Here is a 10073-nt window from a genome sequence, read left to right on the forward strand (position 1 = left end):
TAAAAGGTCTTTTAATGAATAGTGTCTAACCTGTGCTGCCATGTCATGATAGGCTAGCCAAGGCGGGTGAGGTGTGTCACTGCTCCAGTGCTGCAGAGAACTGTCATCAGGTGCAACTGTAAAAATACTGAAACAAGTTTCCCATAATCGAATGCTTTCAAGGCATTCGATTAGCTCGCCCTCTGTAGTACTCTAAGCTATTCACGTTGACAATGACATCCGTTGTAGCACTCAGGAAAGGAAGGCACAGAACCAGTTGTTTTGGTTAAAATAGGACGGGAAGGCATTCCTTGGGATCTACAGAAAAGTAACCGTATGAAACAGTCTAATGGCGATCACCGACAGGCTTCTTAATATTCACTCATTCATTGTGTTGAACTGGACCAGTGGAAAGGGAATAAACAAAAATCAAAACCTAATACGATTCCAGTGGACTGAGCTGGAGAAATAAATGTAAGCCCCTCAAGACCAAACAGCACTTGGTTATTATTTTACAGTGGCTTTCCTTCCAGGGAAACTACAACGCTGCCTCCCAGTTTCTCTCCCAGAGTTGAGCAGTCCTTAATATCGTCCAAGCCATTTACTTGCCACTCATGTAAATTTCTTTTTAATGGCATCTTTAGAGTTAGAATAAATCATCTTGCTTTTTAATGGTGCACTTTCAGGAGCCCAGAATATAAACACTAGGTGGTCTTCTTTCTTAGACTCTTTTGTTTCGTATATGGCATTGTACAAAGCATAACGGCAATCATTCAGATGTAGCAACCTCACAAAAGATGTGTAGGTGTCCTCTACAGTATCACCAATGTCACCCACCAAGATCTGCTTTGCTTCCTCTACAATTATTTGTCTTTTATCACCACTTAAGCAGAAGAGAACTGCTTTTTTTTTTATCTCTTCCTGTGTAGATTTTCTTACTTTCATATCATTAAAGACGTTGATGACGTCATCATTCACTGTAACTCCAGATGCCATAGTGCCCGAGGTTGCTATGGCAGTGGCTCGGGCTCCAGCACAGTGCCACTGGGACCTGTTTTGTTTTGTTTTGTTTTGTATTTAAATACAAGTTCAAGCATACAACGGAACAGAGTAAACATTCTAATCTTAAAGGTATGGTGCAGCGAGGAAATTTTGGACCAAAGTAAGACCAAAACCCAGCACAACAAACACCAAATCCTAGACCTCCATGTCTGGTATCTACAATTTTGGTTTCAAAGGGCCTCCATAGCTTTTCCGGACAGAGCCACCAGCTGACGACAGAGTGTTAAAACTCGTGAGCATATTGGGGACACCTCATATCCACACTACAGCACACGCCTTCTTTATCTCGGACCCCCTGCTTCGCTCTTAGGATTCTTTGTAATTATACTGAGCTTACATAGGCACTCAGGATAACTCTCACTTCAGGATCCTTCCCCACATCGCTTCTCGGCCTTTTGGCTAAGATCAAGTGTAGGATCCTTCCCCACATTGGAAAAGTGCCTTTTGCCATGGAAGTGAACTTAATCAAAGGGGTTAGGTGGTGATCTTCGTGTGCAAGGCATTATTTTACGTACACAAACACTCTGAAGAGACAATATATTTCATTGAGAACAACTTCCTTTTAATTCCGTGAATTCAGTCTTAAAGCTCAGCATTCAGTTCACTTTGTTTTGTATAAGCAGTTTGTATTTTATAGATGAAAATTTATCACACACATACACACACCACACACACTAAGTACAAAAGACATGAATTACTATTATTAGGGAAACAAATAAAATCAATAGGCCTGGAGTTCACTGCTATTAATTTTCAACATTTACAATCTGCAGCTTAAATCCTGTACCTTGAAAAGTTCCAGTCCTAATGACGGTGCAAAAAAAAAAAACCCAACCCACACTTCATCCACAGTGAAAATGCCGACTTAGCAGTTCACTGTCTTCTTCTTCTTCTTCTTCTTCTTCTTCTTCTTCTTCTTCTTCTTCTTCTTCTTCTTCTTCTTCTTCTTTTTCTACTCCTCCTCCTCATTCTGACGAGGCAGGGAGCTCTTCAGACTCAGTTGACCTATTCTAGAACACCTCTCACAAAAACGCCCAAAGACTTGGGTTCGAAGTGATTTTATATCCCGTGTAACTGACAGTCCAAATATACCAGAGACTTGTTTCCACAGTGTCTCTGAATCCCACCATGTTGACAATGAAGTGTAATCACCACTCTCTTAAGTCAAGGCTTTGAGGCAGCAGGCACTTTCAAGTTGATCCATTCCTGCCCCAGAATTAATGAGCATGAGTACACCTCTTAGGCTGATGGTTTCTGTTAAAGTTGTTATTGAGAAGCTATTATGGAACATGACCCCAGACCTTGCTACTTGACATTATTTGGTCTGCGCAAGCCCTTTAAAAGTGAAGATTGCCAGGCAAGGGAAAGACAAACAAGACTCGAGAGACCCCAAGACTAGAGTGATGTGTGCAGAACCTGACAACTCATGCAAACACGTCTTTAGTTGTCCAAGACTTGATCACCAAATTAAACCTTTGGCAGATTATGCCTTAAATTCTCTTACAGGTTTTTATAATTTGCTTTTTAAAAATCTCTGCATTCCAGAAATTAAAATCATTTAAACAAAAGTGGCATTTGGATTAAACTGCATTGTACCACTGGTCAGACAGCTTTGAGCATGTCAGATTTGACTCCAGACTTCGCCACTTCCAGCGAGGTGCATCTTCTCCCAACACGGAAGGTCTTCTGTCTCTCGGACCTGCAGATGGCAGAGGCAGGAATCACGTCACCTTGGTTGTTTGTGGTTCTCGACGATAGGGCAGATGGGTCCTTTAAACTTGGCCTTTACATTTTGCAAAGTTAAACGGTAGATGCAAGAGAGAAGGCAGTCTTGCTTACTGAAGCCCTCTCCTTGCCACAATATCCTGGCTTGTTTGTCCCGTTCCATCTCTTACTGCAAAGGCAGAAGAGTTTTCTCTTCAGTTTCTGTCTTCTTCAGTTCTGACGGCTCCATTTCCTCAACCTCAGCCATATTGGGTTTGCCGTGCCTGGTTACAGAAAGAGCACATCAAGGTTTGTGCTCAAGAAGCTGGATCAGGGGGTTGGGGATTTAGCTCAGTGGTAGAGCGCTTGCCTAGCAAGCACAAGGCCCTGGGTTCGGTCCCCAGCTCCGGGGGAAAAAAAAAAAAAGAAGCTGGATCAGTGCGGAGTTGCGCCAAGGGTATCGATGGTTCACCAACACCACAGTTTTCAGGAGGTTCGTGGCACGAAAAGTCCTCTTCCATCTGGTGTGACCCCGAGGGTTTGACAAAATAATCTTTGATTTATTGCTTCATTGTTCATGTGGCTTGATGCCCTCAGTAACACATCTTGTCTTCCAGAGTCCATTCAACACCGCAATCTTCTGATTTCCAAGCCCAGACTTTCCCATGTCTCCCCTTGATCAGGTCGAGAGTTTGGGAGTTAGTTAAGGGTATTGCCTTAGTTACTTTTCTATTGCTGTGAGAAAACATCATGACCAAGGCAACACATAAAATAAAGGGTTTAACTAGGATTATGGTTTCAGAGGGCTCTGAGTCCATGCTGGCAGAGCAAACACATGGTGGCAGGAACAGCCGAGAGCTGACATCTTGATGTGCAAACAGGAAGCAGAGAAAGAATCCTGGGAATGGTACTTAGTGTGTCAGAGGCCTTCTGCTTCTAGTCAGGCATATCACACCCTGGCTCTGCAAATCCCAATCCTTTTTCTGGGATGTGAGCTTGTCTCTGAGGGAGTCAGATGTCCCAGAGTAATCTTTACTGAAGTTCTCTTCCTGGTGGGTTCTATGCGTACTGACTTCCAGCTTAGTGACCATGGTGTATCCTTGGTCCCCAGAGCTGAAGCCCTGTTCTATGTGTCCCTTAAGAAAATCAACTGATTTTTCCAAGGCTACACTGTCTGGGAAACATGAGCCTTCAATCAACTTCACCCTAAAGGGGTCACCTGCTTCAGGGACTGGAAAAAGGGCCCCTAGTTAGTGTTTGGGGATCATTTCAGCACGGAGAGGGGAGGGAGGCAGAGAGTGATAGGGGAGAGAAAGAGAGAGAGAGACAGAGGCAGAGACAGAGACAGAGAAGTGCTCTAGCCCCAGCCCTTAAATTTTTGATTCCTTGTTACCAAATTTGGATCTACCAAAGTCTTCCATTGTCTGTATAGCCTTCTGAGCTCAGAGCAAAATGGGGGAATCCCTTTACCAGCCAGACTTCTCCTTCTCTGACCTTCTCTAGAGATCCCGGAAGGGGACTGTCATGTAGCCCTTAGAAAAGTATAGGTCTAATTCCCCCCAACCCCAAGAAACCTGTTCACCAAGCACCTACCCCCTGAGATGCCTGGAATGCCTCCTCATGCTAACAAGGTACCTCAATACCCTAGCCTTCAGTCAATGACTTTGGTCCACCCTGGATTTTACCACTCTCTTCCCCAAACCTATGTAACCCTTGGTTTACCCCAAATAAAGTGTATGCAGCACACAAGCTGTTTTGTTGACTACTGTCTCAGAAAGCCGTTTCATTGAAGATTGTCAGAGAAGGCCTACGCCTGAAAGAGCAGTAACACTAAGGTCATTGGAAAAACCTTCTCAGGCCCCCCTCTCGTGCCTGGCATTCACTGTCAGCCTGACTGGGATCCTGCAGAACTCCACAGGCCCCAGGCTCTGATTCATCCCTCCAGCCCAGGGTACAGCAGTGTTTGGACACCCAGAGAGGGAGGAAGAAGACAGTGTGGAACCACAGCTGGACCCCCAAAATATACACCACACAAAATATTATAAGAAGAAATTGAAGCAAGATAAAAAAGAGGGCAAATTAAGATGACATAGGACGAGAAAGGGCTCACCCTGGCTCAGAACCAACAAATTCCATAAATGAGATTACAAACCTCCTTTACAGTAAAAACATCTTAATATCTTTGTGTAAAATAAAATCGGAGAGTTTGTTTTCAAAGTTGCCTTGAGCCAGCTTAGCTCCAGATGAACAAAGGACAGTAGAACCCCTTCCTGTGAATGCTAGTCTTCCTAGTCTAGCTATGCTCTACCCCAAACCCTGCTAAGTTACCCCCACCCCAGTCAAAGCTAGGAGTATAGACTAGAATCTTACTAACAGCCAAGCCTGCAATGGCAGGAGCCTCAGAGGCTTCACGATGAATAGGATGTGACACAGAGAGGAAACATCTTGTTGAGGACAGACGGGAGGAAGGAATCCTTAGTGACCTGTAAGATGGTCCCTTCCTGGTTGCATTCAAAAATCCTTCCTGACACCCAACAGTGCGCTGGCCATCTAAGCTGACACCCAGCTTTGCTCATTTGTAGTACAAACTCACTCACTTTTGCTATGAGTCTCTGGCGCTCTTCTTATGAAGTAAGGATGACTGTTTCCCACACCTGTGATCCTGGCAGTGTCGTCCTGGTGTAGCAGGGATTTCTTGGACCCCCTTTGAGCCATTACTGTCCCATCGGCTTATAATCTTGTCCAATGTACCCCTGAACTCACCCTGTGATGTCATTTACAAAAACCCAACAAAAACCAAAACCAAAGAACCTCCCAGCATTTAACTTAGTCCTTTAAATTATGTAAGCAACACAATGCCGGTGCCACCAAAATCATATATCGATTATCATGACACTTAAGCAAAAGCTTCAAGACTCCTCTGTGGAAAGTTACCACTCTAGAGCATGTGACGCTATTATTTTCTTCCCTTATTTACTTACTTCTTTACTATTTTACTTTTTGAGACCTAGTCCTGTAGGATGAATGATGTCATTATGCAGCAAGGCAGGTCCAGGATAAGGCGAAGCCTATCATTGGATGAGAAGGAAGGGTGGGCGGGAAAAAGTCGAGGAAGGAGAGAGGAGGAGGGGGTGCAAGGAAAAATCAAGATGGAGACAGAGCAGGATCCAGATCCAGGTGGACGGGATCAATTTTATCTCGTCTAGGTGGGAAGTTTATAACTTTATTAATTGGCAGTGAATTTATTATGTGGATGTATTGTGGATTGAGAATTTAACATATAAATCTGATTGATAAATTGAAAGTTTCCAAAACTTTGATTTTACTGGGCTACAGGAGATGTGAGCAAAGTTCCTGGCGGGCAGAGAGACAGCCTGGAGAGGGCGGCTTTAGAATGCCTGGGCTAGTGTGGCCGGAGGAAGAAAATGTGTGTGTCAGGCATGGCAACAACCCACCAAGGGGACAGCGTGAGAGGGACAGCTGGAGCGCACAGCTCCCAGATCCATGTGGAGTGGGAACACTCAGGTACCAATCCATTTTTTTAAATTTTCACTGCAGCATACTCCTGCTGGCCTGGAACTTGTTATAGATGAGGTTGGCTTCCCAAGAGTTAGGATTACCTGAGTGTATCACCATGACCTGTAAACATAATTCTGTTTCCCAAATCAGTGACCAAGAGATCTGGTATTTTATTATGAAGATGCAAGCATTGAGCTGGGCAGATTCTGAACTACTCTAACCTGGCTATGCTGGCCTGGACTCCTTCCCGCCCACATGCCCTACTACTTGATGTCTGGGCTTGCTCTGGCTTTCTCTGGTCCATGCGTGTCCTCGTGGCTGCTTTGTCATCTCAACCTCATGAGGAATCCTTCTGTGTTCTCTCTCTCTCTCTCTCTCTCTCTCTCTCTCTCTCTCTCTCTCTGTCTGTCTCCTAACTGGGATCAGAAGTCCTGCCCTATTCTCTTCTCTTACCCAGCTACTGGCTGATCAGCACTCTGTTAACCAATCAGAGGTGACAGAAAACAATCTATACACAACATTGAGACAGGAGATGTTTGATCATGCCAACATCCAGACTGCAACCAGATCTCTGGGCCCATTACTCAGCGTCTGAAATACAGTGGACGAAATCTTCCCCTAACAACGTCCCAGAATACTGTCTGAGTTTCTTTTCCTGTTGCTGTGATAAAATACACCGGCAAGAGCAACTTAAGGGAGACCAGGTTTACTTTTGGCTCACAGTTAAAGATTTTGGTCCGTCATGGTGGCGAAATCGAAGGCAGGCGCTTGAAGCCTCTGGTGCAGTGTATCCACCCACCATCTGGGACCCAGGACCTAGAGCAGAAAATGCTACATGCTGTGCCATTCCCTTCTCTATTTATATAGCCCAGAATTCCAGCCAGGGGATAGTTCTACCCACAGTGTGCAGGGTTTCCCAACTCAACCATGTCATCAAGAAAAATCCCTCACAGAAGTGCCCAGGCAATCAGGTTCTATCAAGTTGACAACACTAACCATCACACTGCCCTTTTCCTCAGCCCCTCTCTCCCTTGATGTCCATCTATATTAAAACTTTTTCTTAGTAAGCTCCAATTATACTTCATAAGCAGCTAACAATTTCCACACAAAATGAAGGCTAAACTTAGTGGAGATTTTTCGTCTCGAACATGATCGTTACCATGGATTAGTAACCTCTGATTTTTTAAACCTGAAATTTTTCATTTTAAAATTACTCTATGTGAGGTATAATTCTCATACAGAAGAGAGCAGAGCTTAAGCACCTGCTATTGCAGAAAGGTAGAATGCTTGGTAGAAAGCATGATGAGGCCCTGGCTTTACAGAAAGGAGTGTTTGAACAGTCACAAATACACAATGCCACTAACAGCAAGAAAAATGGAGATTACCTTCTCAGAACCCGAAAAGAAAGCCCTTCTTTTGGTCACAATTCCTTGCACATCCCATAATTATTATGTTAACTTCTAGCATCTCAATCCTTCTGTTTTGTTCTCTATAGTAAAAAGTTTCAGGATGTCCTATATTTAATTACAAGATCCAGAGGATGGAGAGGCCCAGGTCTGGGTGAGTAGCCGTGAGGGAACTTAACATTTAACTACTATGAGCCCAAGCCAAGGTTCTTCCTCATTCCTGAATGAAATCTGAAACTATGACTCAAGACCCTAGCACTCCAATGCCCACAATTCTGTTTCAGATGGGCTTGAAGCAACAAGTGGTTTGTATAGACCTGATCAGCTATGGCTAATGTAGGTTTTCTTTGTCGAAATTTCACTTTAAAAAAAATGCCCTTTTAAAGAATTGAACTCAGGACCTCTGGAAGAGTCAGTGCTCTTAACCACTAAGCCATCTCTCCAGCTCTAGGCAGAGAACTTTTAGTGTCAAGAGTTTTCAGTTCACAGCAGACTGAACTGAACACTTGGCATGATGACGCAAACTTGTAATTTCAGCACTAAAGAGGTTGATACAGGAGGACGGTAAGTTGAAATTCAGCCTTGGCCATTCTTGGATAAATAGCCAGACCTTGCCTCAGAAAAACAAAAAAAACCAAACCAAACAAAAAACAGAAACGACAAAACAAACAAAAAACAGAAACGACAAAACAAACAAAAAACAGAAACAAAACAAAACAAAAAACAAACCCCAAACCAAAAAGGACATAGAAAACAATGGGTTTACCATGCAATATGTACTTTGGTGTCTAGCATTTTATGCTTAACTGTAAGCTTCTGTCATTTTGTGTGTCACAGAGGATCCTTTTCATTGCTATGTAATGGTTCCATTACACATCAACGAGGCATTAGCTTGTTGATGGTATTTTGGGTTATTTCCATTTGGATACTGTACTGGCTGGTTTTGTGTGTCAACTTGACACAATCTGGAGTTATCACAGAGAAAGGAGCCTCCCTTGAGGAAATGCCTCCATGAGATCCAACTGTAAGGCATTTTCTCAATTAGTAATCAAGGGGGGAGGGCCTCTTGTGGGTGGTGCCATCCCTGGGCTGGTAGTCTTGGGTTCTATAAGAAAGCAGGCTGAGGGCTGGAGAGATGGCTCAGTGGTTAAGAGCACTGACTGCTCTTCCAGAGGTCCTGAGTTCAATTCCCAGCAACCACATGGTGGCTCACAGCCATCTGTAATGGGATCCGATGCCCTCTTCTGGTGTGTCTGAAGACAGCAACAATGTATCTATATATAATAAATAAATAAAGTTTAAAAAAAGAAAAAAAAAACAAAGCAGGCTGAGAAAAAAAGGGGGGGTGGGAATTTAGCTCAGTGGTAGAGTGCTTGCCTAGCAAGTGCAAGGCCCTGGGTTCGGTCCCCAGCTCCGAGGGAAAAAAAAAAAGAAGCAGGCTGAGCAAGCCTGGGGAAGCAAGCAAGTAAGAAACATCCCTCCATGGCCTCTGCATCAGCTCCTGCCTCTTGCCCTGTGTGAGTTCCTATCTGACTTCCTTTGGTGATGAACAGCAATGTGGAAGTGTAAGCTGAATAAACCCTTTCCTTCCCAACTTGCTTCTCGGTCATGATGTTTGTGCAGGAATAGAAACACTAAGACAAATTATTAGGACAGATGCAGACAGATGCAGATGCAGTCATGGGTGTTCTGACATCTGTTTGCCCATGTATCGTAAGGACAGTTCCTATCAGTTCCTATCAGCTGTGTGGCCTAGGAAAGGGTTGATCACAGGGTGCACAAGTGTAACAAATTGTCCTTCCCTTTCAAAGGAGTTGCTCCAGCACACAGTCAAATTCAGTTATTCACACTCTTGTCAACACTTGGTATTTTATATCACCGTTTCCTGTTTTATTGTGATGTATACAGAAACAACTGAAGAAGCGTACGTATTTTGAGACAGGGTCTATTGTAGTAGTTCAGGCTGTCCTTGAATTCCTAATCTTCTTGCCACCATTTTTTCAAGCACTAGGATCACACACATGTGCTACCACACCGCGTTTGAAATCAATTTGTTTTTTTTTTTTTTTTGCAGGATCTTTTCATATTTGTAGGTTGGTTCTTTGAATTATTAACCATCACACTCTTCTATTTTGTCCAGTCACACCCTACAAAGTGTCTTCACTCAACACTTTTTTTGCACAGTCTTATCACTTCGATGCTACCACGTGCGTCTCAGGTGGTGACAGACTTCTGAGGCCCCTGGATAGGGGAAACAAGGTGCGCCTTCAGTAGGTTTGCACATCCTGCTCACCTTGGTCTCCTTGGGTACCAAGGCCTGAGGCTCCGAAACCCAGCCCGTGCCTTCCTTGCCAGTGCAGGGCGGGGCCGGTGTTGAGCATGCGCAGACGAGGTGGCGCATGC

At 44.0% G+C, this 10073-nt stretch overlaps 1 pseudogene; it reads right to left on the minus strand.

The window, feature by feature from the left end:
* Positions 1 to 359: 359 nt before the first annotated feature.
* Positions 360 to 975, minus strand: Cfl2-ps2 (cofilin-2, pseudogene 2; annotated as a pseudogene).
* Positions 976 to 10073: the final 9098 nt, after the last annotated feature.

The sequence above is a fragment of the Rattus norvegicus genome, chromosome 9 (genome assembly GCF_036323735.1).
Source record: "Rattus norvegicus strain BN/NHsdMcwi chromosome 9, GRCr8, whole genome shotgun sequence".
NCBI classification, from domain to species: Eukaryota; Metazoa; Chordata; class Mammalia; order Rodentia; family Muridae; genus Rattus; species Rattus norvegicus.